Here is a 14,358-nt window from a genome sequence, read left to right on the forward strand (position 1 = left end):
AACTCTGGAATGAGGTAAGGGCTTGACTTGGGATCAGTACCGTATTGTCATGCTTTCTACCCGGTGGTTGTCTCAGAATCAGAGATGGACCATCATTGACACAGACGCAGAGTCTTTTTTCACCTGCTGTAGAGGTTCATTCAAGAGCACATGGTGGCGTCTTGGACTTGACGGCACATACGGAGTGCATGAGGAGTCCTGTCTGTCATTACACCTGCTGAGTTGTCCAGTGCAAATTTGTAGACAAAGGGTTAAGCTGGTTTCTCCGACTTTGATCTGTTGTAGATGTCGATTCTGGAACAACCCAGCATAGACTAGCCTGAATTTCCTGGTTGATGCTGGATTGGTGCTGGTCTTGTTGATGGACCAGCATCACTTTAGTTGATGAAACTTGCCAACCAGAATGGCCTTTTTTTTAAACTGTTTGGCCAAGGGAGTCTTGCTGGTGAAGCTAGTTAAAACTCCTGGTAGGGGACTATCAGCATCCAAAGCATGACATATTGGTGACCAGCAAGTTTTAGGGTTAAGGTTTGGGTTAATCTTAAGGTTGGGTTTAGAGGCATTGACAACATCTTACCTATAATTACCCTCTGGATTTATAGTTAGTTAGGGTTAGGATTGTGTTGTTCCAGGACCAAACAAAAATCCGAACTGGAAATTGTCCTACATTACTTGGCAAAGTTCTGCTTCACCACAACCCTGCTGTAGAAGTTCATGGGTAATGATCATGGAGAAACATGTTCAGTGTGTTTTTTCAAATGCGAGATCCCTCCAAAAACCTGTCTACATTTTGTTTGTTGCCACTTTGTCTTCTTTTTTTAGCCTTGCATTCTTTATCCTGAATGCAAATGGGACACAAGAAACCAGTCTGTGTGTGGAGAGTGAAAGTAAAAACGAAGAAGAGAAAGGTTTCAATTTCTGACGGAGTCATGAAAACCCAATTAAGCCTCTCCACAAAGAAACATCAAGTGCTTTCACACGGCGGCCGCATGCCTGTGGGAATTTGAGTAACTTCAATTACTTTGGGATTAATTTGGGGTCATGAGGGTCCATTTGCGGAGCTCTGTTAAGAGAGAGAGAGCGAGCAAAGTCAGGGGAAGGAGGAGGAGTGGAGGTCTCACTGGTATTTAGTACTGCAGGTTTGACAGAGACCCCATTGCTGCTGTATCTACTGTAACGAAGAATGAGGTCAAGTGCTGAAGACTGTAAAAACACTTAGGACTCTAGCAAATATTATTTGTGATGCTTTGAAATAAAATGTAGCTCTCAGCCTACCATTTTTTGCTTATAGGCCTAAAAATGTATAATTTACAATAGAGATGGTCTTGTTCATGAAAATATTTTCCCCCTCCAGTGTTAAAGCTGTAAGATTCCTATTCTAGATAGCACCTTCACGTCAGAGCGCTCCCTGATAAGGTGCTTTTCTTGCAGAAGCCAGAGTCAGCATTTTGGACTCGTTTCTAAACTTAGGTTAACAAAATGCAAAGTTACACAATAATATGGAAGGAAAGTAGAATACGAGACTGCAGAACTCCTACAGGAATACAGCTATTGTTATTCAAGACACTTGCATAACCATCCAAACAATTAGATTTTTTTTTCTTTACCTTAGCCTGAGGTGTTAGCAGTTTAAACGTATAATTTAAATGTTTTCAAAGGGGAAAGGCATCAGGGATCCAATGAGACAGTGTATTATTGGAGGTCGCTGTCCCTCTGTGCTAACCTCAGATACTTTAATCCTTGACTCTAAGGATTATAAATATATTATTTTTTGTCTTAACTTTTTTGAGTATCTTAGATCTCATTTCCATCAAACTTGCCGTTTCCTGGTAAAGAATACCAGAATTGGTTCTGCAGAACTTAAAGGGATAGTTCATCCAAAAATTAAAATTCCTATCATCATTTACCCACGTTGTTGGTGGGTAGTTGTTCAAAATCTGTATAATTTTCTTTGTTCTGTTGAACACAAAGAAAGATATTTTGAAGAATGTGTTAAACCAAACAGTTTTGGGGCACCATTGACTTCCATAGTAGATTGTGGTAAAGTGGTAAAGTGGTAAAGTGGCCTGGTTACAAACTTTCTTCAAAATATCTTCCATTGTGTTCAACAGAACAAAGAAATTTATACAGATTTGGAACAACTTGAGGGTGAGTAAATGATGATAGAATTTTCATTTTTTTGGTGAACTATCCCTTTAAGGTGAAGGGTACATGTATAACATACAGTAGCATAAAAGGATTCTTTGTAGTGATGCACTGAAATTAATTATTACTGAAACAAAATTATAGTTTTCATTTAGCCGAGACCTGAAAGTAGTTTATTTAATAGTCAATTAACTAATCAATTATTCAATAATCAACACTCAACAACTGAGTTGTATTTAAACATTTAAATTGCACATAGTTTTTAGATTAACTTTTTAATAATATTATTTACACTCCAATTTGTCGCTAATTCTTTGTATATTAAAGTAGTAAGAATGGTACCACATATTAGCATACAAGTTCTTTAATAACAAACCAATATTATGTCTATTATATCAGGCTCAAAAGATCTGGTAGTTCTCTATTGGCAGAGATTTTTCTCTCTGAAAGAAAAACTAGCAGCTGTTAATCTGATGCCATGGCTTCTTGCTAAAGAGGTGTCTTGGTGTCCACAAAGACCCCACCCTTGGTCATGTTTTTGCACTCATCAGGGTGCAAATGATGTGCCTGTAAAGTGAGTAAATTGTGTATCCTGTTAAGTGATATGGCGCTCGCTGCAGAAGTGAGGTGCAGAGACCAGCCACAGCTGCTGTTCTACTGTTAAAGAGCCTCTTACTGTGATCTTACCCCTGACTGATTGAGAGAAAGAGAGCGAATCCTCTCTGGATCAGATAGTGAGGTCACACAACTCACCTCTCTCACTCTCTTTGTGGAGAGCTGCACTAAAGGTGCACAGATATTACAGGGTTTCCTTTGCTCTTATTTTAATGGTAAGTGTTATGGGCAGGGGTCAGTATTTCTTGTTGAAATCACTAACAGAAGAAGGCCCCTCTCAGAGATGAGAAAAGGCCACTGGAGGAGTGATCTGACATGTTTTATAAAACAATGTCATGAGCCAGCTCGTTCAAGTGGAAAAATGACTCGGAGCATCTAAACTGCCACAGAGGGGGAAAGATGGAGAATAGAAAAGAAGGGAAACCAATAAACCTCTGTCATTCATGATATACAAGTGTAGACATTTTAACACTTCCTGTGGCCCATGCAGTGGTCATTATTGTGAGATGTACAGTACCAATGTGTGAGTAGATACGTGAACCCTGAGAAATTCTGCATTTAGAAGAAAACTATAGTCTACTCTGTCACAATTGGGTGTTTTAAAATTAGACAGCTTCATTGACATTATAAAGAATGTGAGCTGATTTTCTGCGTATATCCTGTGTAATCACTAGGCGTTTCTCAATGTCAAGGATACTTCCTTGGCAGGACTGGTCCTTCCAAGTCTCTTCCTTCAGAGGCTAGGCGAGGCTCCTCTTTAGCATTCGGAGAACACGTAAATGGAACAGACTAGCAAGTGCACGTCATTGCGTCATTACATCAGTGAAAAGGTCCGCTTTCTGTAGATGGCTGCTTGTTTTCTACACGGAGACGTATGAACGCCTCCGTTTGTTTCTTGGTCCCTGTTAAAAATGACAGGAAAGCTATGAATAGCGCTGTGAATGGTATAATATTAACGTTACAGTAAATTACTTTGGGCAACTTAACTAGTTATTTATAAAAGAAATGCCGGTGATGGCAACCAAGCAAACAATTGTTAAATGACGGTCCGGTTCAATGTAATTTGTATAATTTATAATATCATTACGGTAGTAATTTGTACTGGCATTTAAACGTTAAACTTTAATTATCTGACATATTTTCTACAGTTATAACAAATGTTTGGTAACGTAAATATACTTACATTTGAAAGCATATTGCCCGCTAACGTCCGATATTTTTTTTTTTTTTTTTTGAACAAGATCGCAAAGCTGCACGCATAGGATTGTGGGTGATTTGAGAGCGCGAAGGCTACACATATGCATCCTTTCCTGTATATGGGATATTTTTCGAACAAAAGACTTAGTACTTGTTTGAAATTCCTTGACATTGAGAAACGCCTACTGTGTAACTGCAGTTGTTTACAGTTGCCAAGAAATATTGCAGTTTGACAGTAATATTGGCTGCATCCAAAAGCTGAAAAACATACAGAGGTAGAAAGGCGACAAGGCACGTCCGAATCCAGTGATCTTGTCACATCCTGTCTGATGAGATACCTTCAACTGGTCAATTTGTAAAGGGAGCATAGATGTATCCTTTAGCTTCCAATTATACCCCACTATTTTGTGGGTTTGATTCTGTCATAGGTGAGCTTAAAAAAAATGGTGTCTGAAAGTTCTAGTTCGTGGTAAGTTTGTGTGTAAATGTATGTTTTTGTCCAACCTTTTCCACTTTCGATGTCATTTCTAGAGAGAAGTTGGAATTGTTGTTAGTTTGACTTCACAAAATATGACACTGAGCCAAATTTACTAGTGCTATAAATAAGAGAACACAGACTCATATATTATATATATCAAATGTTATATTGAAAGTCAGTATTCGCATCTTCCAATTGGTTCTTTTATGTACTTAGAAGCTTTTGCTGACAAGGGAAATGGCATTAAGTGTGACAGAGCATTCGCTCAATATCATCTGTTTTTTGACGGAGGTGGCGTTTAGCGCCTTTTGCATCTGAACTCTTCATACATATACATACATATATATAATAAGGAATAATTGACGACGGGCCATTGAATTCTTAGAAAATATAATAATGGGTGTGCATTATTTTCTAAGAATTCACTGGTCCGTCGTCAATTATTCCACTTATGCTATGGTTACCGCATCTCAGGACACTGTTTGTTTTTGTCCTTAAAACACTCTTGTGTTTCTTACGCATCTCATCCCAAGCCTCTGTTGCTAATTCCAAAACGTCATTTCAGAACTAGTAATGGAGGCTTGAGCCTTGATAGCAGAATAATACCGCTGATACAGTTATTAAAGCAGTTGAGAGAGAGAGAGAGAGAGAGAGAGAGAGAGACAGAATGAGCATATGTGAATTAGCCTACCTGAGTGTCTATGCCTCTCTCACGGCAGCACTGTCTCTACTAATAGCGAAACGAAACTATAATTTTATCTACCTCATGAATCGCACAGTTATTACCTCACTAGTGTGTGTGTGTGTGTGTGTGTGTGTGTATATATATATATATATATATATATATATATATATATATAAATATCTTTTTTATTTTTTTTTGTGTGTGTGAGACTGTGTGTGGTAAGAGATGGGACTTTATTTAACCTGGTAGTTTTACTTTACATTATAATCCTTATTTTAGGTTTTGGTAGAAATAAAATGTATTCAAATTGCTGTTGGAACATACTTGGGCAAAATACAGCCACTTACCAACAATCTGTCACAAAATTCCTCTTTTTAGGAAGGACCTGGTCAGAATCACTACACGCACCACTGGTCAGATGTAATCTGTAAACATTAGACTTTCATGTTTGGTTCTCTTTCCTGCCGTCAGCAGAAGAGGTGTGAAGGGAACTATGTTTGAAGCAGACTAAAGTACAGGTTTGGAGCCTCACTACCTCTAAATGGAGTTCAAACTGTCATTATCTGTCCACACAGATAAACTCAAATTACACCTCTATCCTCGGCTGTTAAGTTGTTTTCTTTGTCGCAGCCCTCTCTCTCCCTCTTTTTTTTTTTCTTTTTTTTTTTCTTGCTCACTTGTTCACTAGGTAGGAAAGGGAAGCTTGAGCTGTCTAGCAGGTGCATTCACGCAGAGGTAAGCACTCAGCATATGTAAGTGCAATTCTAAAATCACTGTCTTGCTGCGAAACACTTGAAATTGTTCTCTAATGGCCCTGGCTTTGTCATATGGTTTTGATTATAATGTGAAGATTGCATTGCCTTGCCTTTAGCGAGGGTGAGATGGAAGAGTAATTGGTACGTGCATCGAATGCTTTGCCCTCCTCGTCACAGAGCTAAAAGGGGAACCCCCCTCCCCTCCCCGAAGACGCGCGCATGCACGAATACATGCAAGAGCGCTGTGTCTCCTCTGGTCATTGCTAATGTCTCAGTCGGGCTGTCAGGAGTTTTCTAAGTGGGTTATTTATCAAGCCTTGCCCTGTTAAATATGCATATCTGCTTCAATCCCAGACATGTCTCCAGTTTCCCATTCTAGATTACAGCAGTTGGAATACAATTGCCAGGCGTAGGGTCAGCAACCAGCCATTTTTAATATCCTTTTTATTTATTTATATATTGATTCATTTATCTCTAGAATGGGATGAGTTTTACTTGTTAGATGAGTGAAAAGTCTTTTCTCAGGTCTCCTCCCAACTTGTGGGCTTTATCTGAACACTACACTCTTTAGCATGCATTAGGGATAGATGTTGGTGGGATTGGAAATGTTTTGTACTTGTAATTTTCTTCATCTGTTTTCTTTTTTGCTTGTTTGCTAATTGATTGGTAGCATTACTATTGCTAGCACTCACTGGAATCCTTTCTACAGTTTATCCTACTTAAAAAAAATCCCAAATTGAAAGGAAAAAAACATCTTAGTGTGTATGTATTTATTTATGTATTTATTTATGAGATGCCATAGTATCTGCACAGCCTCCTTGAAAGCTGAGATTTGCTCTTTATATGACTGTGCCTTTACGGCATGATCTTACTCCAGTTATTTTGAGAATTAGCCAGTTTTTGATAGTAAATCTCACTTGTCACACACTCTAAAACTTAGCTTAGCCAAGAACACAATACAATAAGCATATGTTGTCAGATTGTTAGTCAGGGCTATCTGCGTATGAAACCGTATTATTCACTCATGGACTTGCGTATCTTAAAGATGGTTCCTAATCCAAATCACAATTATTTTCCATACCTTGAACAACTCTAAATCATACCAACATTTTAGTAAACTACCACAGAGTGGAGTTTATATAATCCATTTTCCTCATCATATTTCAGATGTTTCAGAGCTAAAGGGCTTTGGTTTATTTTTAAATATGCTTTTCCCTTGTTTGTCTATCCGCAGCTTTCAAAGGAGCCTCTCTCTCTATTTCCCTCAGCCGTTTGGGTCATCTTACAGCTGGGCAAAACTGCCAGCCTGCTTTCATTTGTTTTTCTGTTTTTCATTCCCCCCCAATTCTCTCCTCCATGCTGCATAAACTCTTTTGAGGAGGAATATTGTTTTTAGGATGAATGCACAGCTGTGCTCCCTACAAATCCCAGTCGGAGTGTGAACAAACATGCCATGAAACAGCCTGCAAAGAATGCACATATAAAAAGGCCTGTTTTATTGATGAGCCTTTTTTAAGGCACCCCCAAAGACTCTGATTCTGCGCGTGTTTTTCATGCTCAAGCTATGTGGCTTGTGTTGACTGATATCAGCCGATGCAGGCAGGCGGTAGACTGTAGCGTTAAGGCCCAGTGTTTTACTCAGACACACACTAATAAATTCTCCCTAATTCATTTTTTATTGTCTCAGGGGACCGGCCTGCAGATTTGCCTCAACAGAGGAAGCATCGAGTTACCTCCTCTAAATAATTGATGCTTCTTGCTTCTCTCCCAGACATGGCCGAAATCTCAAAATATTCACTGGCTTGACTAAATATGAAGATTGCCTCTGAGAGAGAGAGAGAGAGAGAGAGAGAGTGTGTGTGTGTGAGGGGTGAACTGGCTTGTGCTCTGGTTTTGACATAGTTTTTTGAGGCACGCCGATGTCATTTGCCTGTGTAAGTGGTGGTGCTTTTCTCCGCCACGTTAGAGGTGCACACGGGCCGTTCAGAGGTTAAGTGCTATGCGTTTTTATGGTGCTAATGCCGCTTGCGCACATACATGCACTTGTGCCAGCAATGGGAGGCGGGCACACATTACACCTCGCCTATTGTTCGAGCTCACGACCCTCCACGTAACCGCTTGGAAAATGGCGGGAAAAAAGTCTCAAATGCTAAGAAAGCGTAAATGATGAGGGTGTCTGTGGTCAAGCAAGCTTAATTACTCAGTGCTCTTCATTTTGGTGTATTTTAGCCTTAATGGCGTGAAATGTCGTGCTGTTCTATTGTTGATGCTCACATCCTGTGTCTCTCATCTCCACCATCATTCACTCTTATTCTAATTAGTACTATTATTATTCTGTCTCTCTGTGTGGAAAAGCTCAGAAATCAGAAAAGCCAAGAATGATGCCAAGAATAAAATAACATATTAATATTCTGAAAGAAGAGTCATGATGACAATTCGTAACTATTTTATGTTTTAGCAAATTTGTACAGTCTCTAATTTGTACAGTCTCATTTTTACAAGATAGCTATTTGTTAATTAAATACTGTAGTCATGTTTTCTGGTTGGTGTAATTTTAGATGCTGTCAAAACTCTTGAAGGCTTCACACAGTGTGTTGAGGTATTTCCTTTATATTTAATTTAATGTCTAACATAATGAGGTTGAGACCTCATTCAGTTGAAGAAAAACTGAATATATGTTTTCCCACAAATTTTCAGTTGGCTAAAAGTATGCGTATTTTCAGTTATCATTAAGACTCGTATTTAAATTTCTGATGTTAAATTCATTTTTGTGTAAATCATTCTGATTTGACATTTAGTATTGTTCATGATGTGGCGATTTCTTTTGTAAAACATTTTTTTTGTAAATCAAAAGAATGCAGTCGGAAAGGCTGACTTAAAACGAGAGTAGTTTTTTATGGCAATTTCCCATAAGAATAGTTTAGTGAATAAATTGTCACACCAACATCAAAATAAATGATCACATTAACGCAACAGCTTGCACAAGAATGGTTTCACGAACAGTTTACGCAAATTTGTTCTGCTTGTGTTTCATGAATAAAACGCATTGAAATGACTATACTTCTTTCACTCATAGCCTCAGCTTCCTTTATTTCAAATTTAATGACGAGTCTATGCACTTTGATTTTCTGAATTTCTGTCTGACGTCAAGTGTTCTTTAACTGATGTAATATCTCTTCTGTTTTGCTCTGTCATAAATAGAGAGGTCTGTTGTGGACTGTTGTTACTGTAGCTTCCTTGGTTCCTCTCTCTTGGTTTGTTGTAATATATATAGGACCCGTTCACCTCAGCTCTTGTACTAAATGCTCAGGACAGGAAAACCGAGCCCCTCTGCACAACTTCCTAAAAGAACAGTGTCTGCAGTTTATGGCTGCATGAAGAATGCAATATTAAACGATTAACATGCTGGGATAATGTTTCGGGAAGATAAAAGTATTGTGGTGTGGGAGTACTTTTACCACAGGGCCTCGGTTGCAGCCTAATGGAGGAGAGACACAGGCAGTGTCAAAGAGCACTGTCTTAGGTGACTGTCCCTCACTTCTCCTCACACTTTTTATTTATTTTAACCCCCGCCCACCCCTCACCCCCCAAGGTGCGCGCCCATTAAAGCCCTTCTTACAGACGCACACACATACTCATCCTATATGCCCACCCAACAATCCCACCAGATTAGATTTTAAAGAGACATGTCATCCCAAATGTTGTCTCTCTTTCTCTCTCTGGGTCTCAACCCCGCTGACCCTAGCTACCAATTAGCGTCCTCTTGCATCCGTCCACCCACACCAACCTTGCCTCTAGTACCCAGCTGATTGGCTAACCGGTTAGGTGGGAATTTTCTGTACGCTGGCTAATGTTGTCAGTGTGAGTCCCTTGCTGATTGCCTAAAGGTTAGACCACCTTTCTGGAGGTATGCACTTCTTCAGCCAGTGGAAACTGGGTTGACTATTGCTCCTCTTTAAAGACAGTTTAGAACTTATCTTATTATGAAATTTATAATGGCTGATTAGTTAGAATAGAAACGGCCATTTGGAGCACTTGGTTGACGAGAATTGTTCCGATTTAGCTGATGGCCAAATGTGGTTTGACATTGGAGTGTTGTGTTTGAGAATTTATTTTAAGTTCTGTTTTTGACATTAATTCTAACATATTTTAAAGACTTTTCATTATGATTGATGTCAGTACGTACACACCATGTTGCTACCAAATGCAGTTTTGTAATCTGTTTCAGGGCCTCTGAAAATATACATATTGATTGACAGACTGCACAGCCAACGCTTTGGATTTGGTTCAGAGAGAGCGTGACAGAGTCTTTGACACTAACACTATAGTTTGTGTCTGGCACTTGCACTTGATTTTCTGCGTGTGTGTGCTGAGATGCTGTACGAGCGTACGATTTGCTTCACCACACACACTCTGTCTCCACAGCAGTCATGGTGGGGAATTAACTCGGTGGCCCTGTTTGATCACGCCTCAGCAGCTCCCCTATTTGCCCTGTTCTACCCCCAAAGCCCCGGGGCCTCCTCCTGCTCCCACACGCACTCACATGTTCAGCTGTCATGTCCAGCGTTCATGGCTTTTTTTATAGCAATAAGGGGATGGTAGAGATGGGGGACATAAACAAAACATTAATAAGAAAGAAAAAAAGCTTAGGCAGGTGTTATTTGTGTTTTCAGTGCCTAGAACAATAAAAGTTTCAGTTGGTTTGTGTGTGGAATAAATTTATATATTTTCTATACAAACTTTTATTTATATTTTTTGTTTACTTAAGTACATAGGAATATGAAATATGCCAATATAGGCATAAAGATGATCAGTTTCTATTAGGGGTGTAACAGTAACTGTTCGGTGCATGCAGTCACACGGCGAATACAGTCAGCCACAGGCGATCCACACTCCAATCCAGAAGGAGGCGCGGTAATGCAATGCTGTTTGCTAACCACCACAACAGGAAAAAGCACAGAAGAAGAACAGACAATCTATGCATAGATATGTTTGCGTGTAATTTCTCAACTAGTGTTTCAAACATGGAAAGATATCAGTAAAACAGCTTGGGAACAATATCTCGTGTAGCATTACATTTACCTTTAGTGTCAACAGCATGTTAGTTCACTAGAGAAATGAACTCTAGAGGGGAGCATTTCACTAAATATATGCATTACATTAGCTTATATATTCATTATATTTACTTTACCTGTTAGTAATGTCTTATTTTATATAGCCTGCTTTATATGCAATTTACATGTTTTTTCTTTATTATTTGAGTGTTGAGTGTTGATTTCTTATATCTAAAAATAAAAAGCAACTGAATTTAAAAGCGCTCTAAGTGATCCTGGGTGGAGTAACTTCCTGTTGACGTTCGAAGTGTTGTCAAACAAAACAGAGGCTAGCTAGATATTAGCTGTGTAAACTTTGTTTATGCACTGTTCAAGGCAAGCGCGAGCTCTGTGGGTGGAGCACGAGAATTAAAGGGCCAATAGCCCTGAATTGGCTCATTTATAATGATGCCGCAAAATTTTGAGCTGAAACTTCATAGACACATTCAGGGGGCACCTTAGACTTATATTACATCTTTTAAAAAAAGTTCTAGGGCACCTTTAATAGTTTGGCCTTTCCCCCTGCTGTACCAAACTCTGTACCGAACAGTGACTCCAATACCAGTACGTACCAAACCATCATGTTTGTGTAGCATTACACCCCTAGTTTCTATGTATATAATATTTTTTTAAAAAAGTTAAAACAATTTTCTGTCATATATCTTTTTACATGTGTAGATGAGTAATGTGCCAACATAGGGGTAAAAAATTCTTTGTAAAAATCGAATTATTACAGGAGGAGTCTTCTATGTTTTTCAGGGCAAATACCCTTTAGGCGATGGAGCTGGAACCCCTGATACAAAATATGTTAAACAGAGCTATATATTAAGCATATAGCCTTCGATATTAATAGAAACCAACCATCGTTAATATTATGTTAAGACAGGAGATTAGAACTATACACGTTGTTGTACATGCATCATTGTCTGTATATTACTTGTTGTTATAATTGAGATTTATGCATCATAACAAGCATACGATGCAATAAAAATCATGATAATTCATTAGTTGTTTACAGTTGTTGTAAATTAATTTAATGGATTTGCTGAGTCATACATTTTAAATGTTACTGTCAGATGGACAATTAAATATTTACTCAAACTTTAGCTTAAATTTAACAAAGAAAATTTTAATCTAACTGTGTGATGGAAAATTAAGCATCAAATCACTGAGCATCTGAAATTAGTGAGGGTTCTCTTGTAAAGTGCAGATAATGTGTAAGCAATAGCTCCACCATAACAAGAATAGCAATGTACAGTCATTTAAGACATTTTTACTAATAATTGGAGTAGAATATCAAAAATATAGTGGTACAAATATTTTTCTATTAATCTATTAGTCTGCATTTACATTGCATGTTTCTATTTTGACATGCCATATTTTTTGTCCCATGCTAGTTGTCACTGTCATTTGCAATTCTGAGAGTGAATCCCTTATTTACATGTAGATGTCACTTCCGTAATTGCATGTAATTGACCAAAAACAAAACTTTTATTCAATGGATTATATATAGCCTTAAAAGCTGCCTTTACTATCACTAAAGAGCTGTCACTCATCTCAGTTCGCATTCTCACAAAGTTTCATTAATATCTTCCATTAAAGTTGTCTACACTGCACAATGAATCTCTTACCTACATAGTGTCTTTGTTAATGAGAAGATTGGCGAGTCTGCAGAACTCAGCACTGAACAAACACTCTGGTATCTTGAGTGGTGAGTGGAACCTGTATAGCTATTGAGATCAACAAATATGACTGTTATTGGCTACATTTCTCACCTCTACAAAAACGTTTTAAGTGGAAACATTTGACGTTCTCCAGAGCGCAAACACAGAAATGCTCTGGAGCATTTGCCAAATGTTTCACCAGTATGATTTTATTACAGTATCAACGGTTTCTCTTGCTTTCGTTTAAGGGTGCTTATATTTAAAGGTGCCCTAGAACCAGTTTTTACAAGATGTAATATAAGTCTAAGGTGTCCCCTGAATGTGTCTGTGAAGTTTCAGCTCAAAATACCCGATAGATTTTTTTTTTATTAATTTTTTTAACTGCCTATTTTGGGGCATCATTAACTATGCACCGATTCAGGCTGCGGCCCCTTTAAACCGCGCGCTCCCTGCCCCCCGAGCTCTTGACTTTAATACAGTGCATTTACAAAGTTCACACAGCTAATATAACCCTCAAATGGATGTTTACTAGAGGTACATCTTTACAAGACAAAACATTTAGAAAGACAATTCACAAATATCACTAAAAATATCATGTAATCATGGATCATGTCAGTTATTATCGCTCCATCTGCCATTTTTCGCTGTTGTTCTTGCTTGCTTACCTAGTCTAATGATTAAGCTGTGCAGCTCCAGACATTATTAAATGCCTTTAACATGGGCTGGCATATGCAAATATTAGGGTCAAACATATTAATGATCCCGACTGTTATGTAACAGTCGGTGTTATGTTGAGATTTGCCTGTTTTTCGGAGGTCTTTTAAACAAATTAGATTTACATAAGGAGGAGGAAACAATGGTGTTTGAGACACACTGTATGTCATTTCCATGTACTGAGCTCTTGTTATTCAACTATTCCAAGGTAAATTCGATTTTTGATTCTAGGGCACCTTTAAATTTGACTTTGTGATGTTTTTTACCCATGTTTCAATTTAACAAATTATTTGTGATAAAACAGTAATTGGCGGACCCTCTGCAGTACCACAGCGGACCCCCGGTCGAAGACCCAGATTAAAAGTCAATATACATAGTTTTCCTAGTGGTTTGGCTAACACAAAGATCTGATACCCTCACTGTCTGAAAGAATGACATAAGGTCCACACGTCGCATGCTAGTGTTAATCGTGTTTTGTGCGGAAATCTTTAAATCCCGACATGAACTGCTCGATAAGCCCAAACCTACTGCTGTTTGTGTCCACCTCAATTATGTGATGTGGACAAAATAGCGACTGTGCTAATAATGGGGAAGCAGAATTCGTTTGGTTTGTCTTGTAGGTTTCATGGTGTGTGTTTAGCAGGAATCGCAGAACAAGGTGTTTTTTTTTTTTTTTTTTTTGGTCAATTTACAGGAATATTTTTTGTTACTCCAGAGAGAAGTGGAAAAGAGAAGAGGGAAGCCAAATGTACAGGCAGTTTGAGTTGTATGTGTGCTGTCTGGGGAGCTTAGCGTGATACACAGAGGAATAAACAGAAAGGGCAACGTCTGGGCTGCAACACTCTCTTTCTCTCCCTTGGTTTTGCCCATCTTCTCCCTTTCTGAGATTCCTGTCTCCATTAGTATAGATGTCTTTCTGCTGTTTCACCCTCACAAATTCTTTCTCTCTTCTTTTTTCCTCTACTATTTCTCTTTTTCCTCTTTATATCTTTCCCTCTTTTTCCCTATTCCA

General features: G+C 38.5%; 1 protein-coding gene across 1 annotated transcript in view; it reads left to right on the top strand.

Moving 5' to 3' along the window:
- The first annotated feature begins 5,603 nt into the window (after positions 1-5,603).
- The window catches only part of esrrga (estrogen-related receptor gamma a), a 151,307-nt gene continuing 142,552 nt past the window's right edge, over positions 5,604-14,358 (top strand). Inside the window, exon 1 of the mRNA XM_067367065.1 lies at positions 5,604-5,638. The gene's annotated coding sequence lies outside the window, so the exon portion shown is untranslated. The remainder of the gene's footprint in view (positions 5,639-14,358) is intronic.

The sequence above is a fragment of the Chanodichthys erythropterus genome, chromosome 18 (genome assembly GCF_024489055.1).
Source record: "Chanodichthys erythropterus isolate Z2021 chromosome 18, ASM2448905v1, whole genome shotgun sequence".
Taxonomy (NCBI): Eukaryota; Metazoa; Chordata; class Actinopteri; order Cypriniformes; family Xenocyprididae; genus Chanodichthys; species Chanodichthys erythropterus.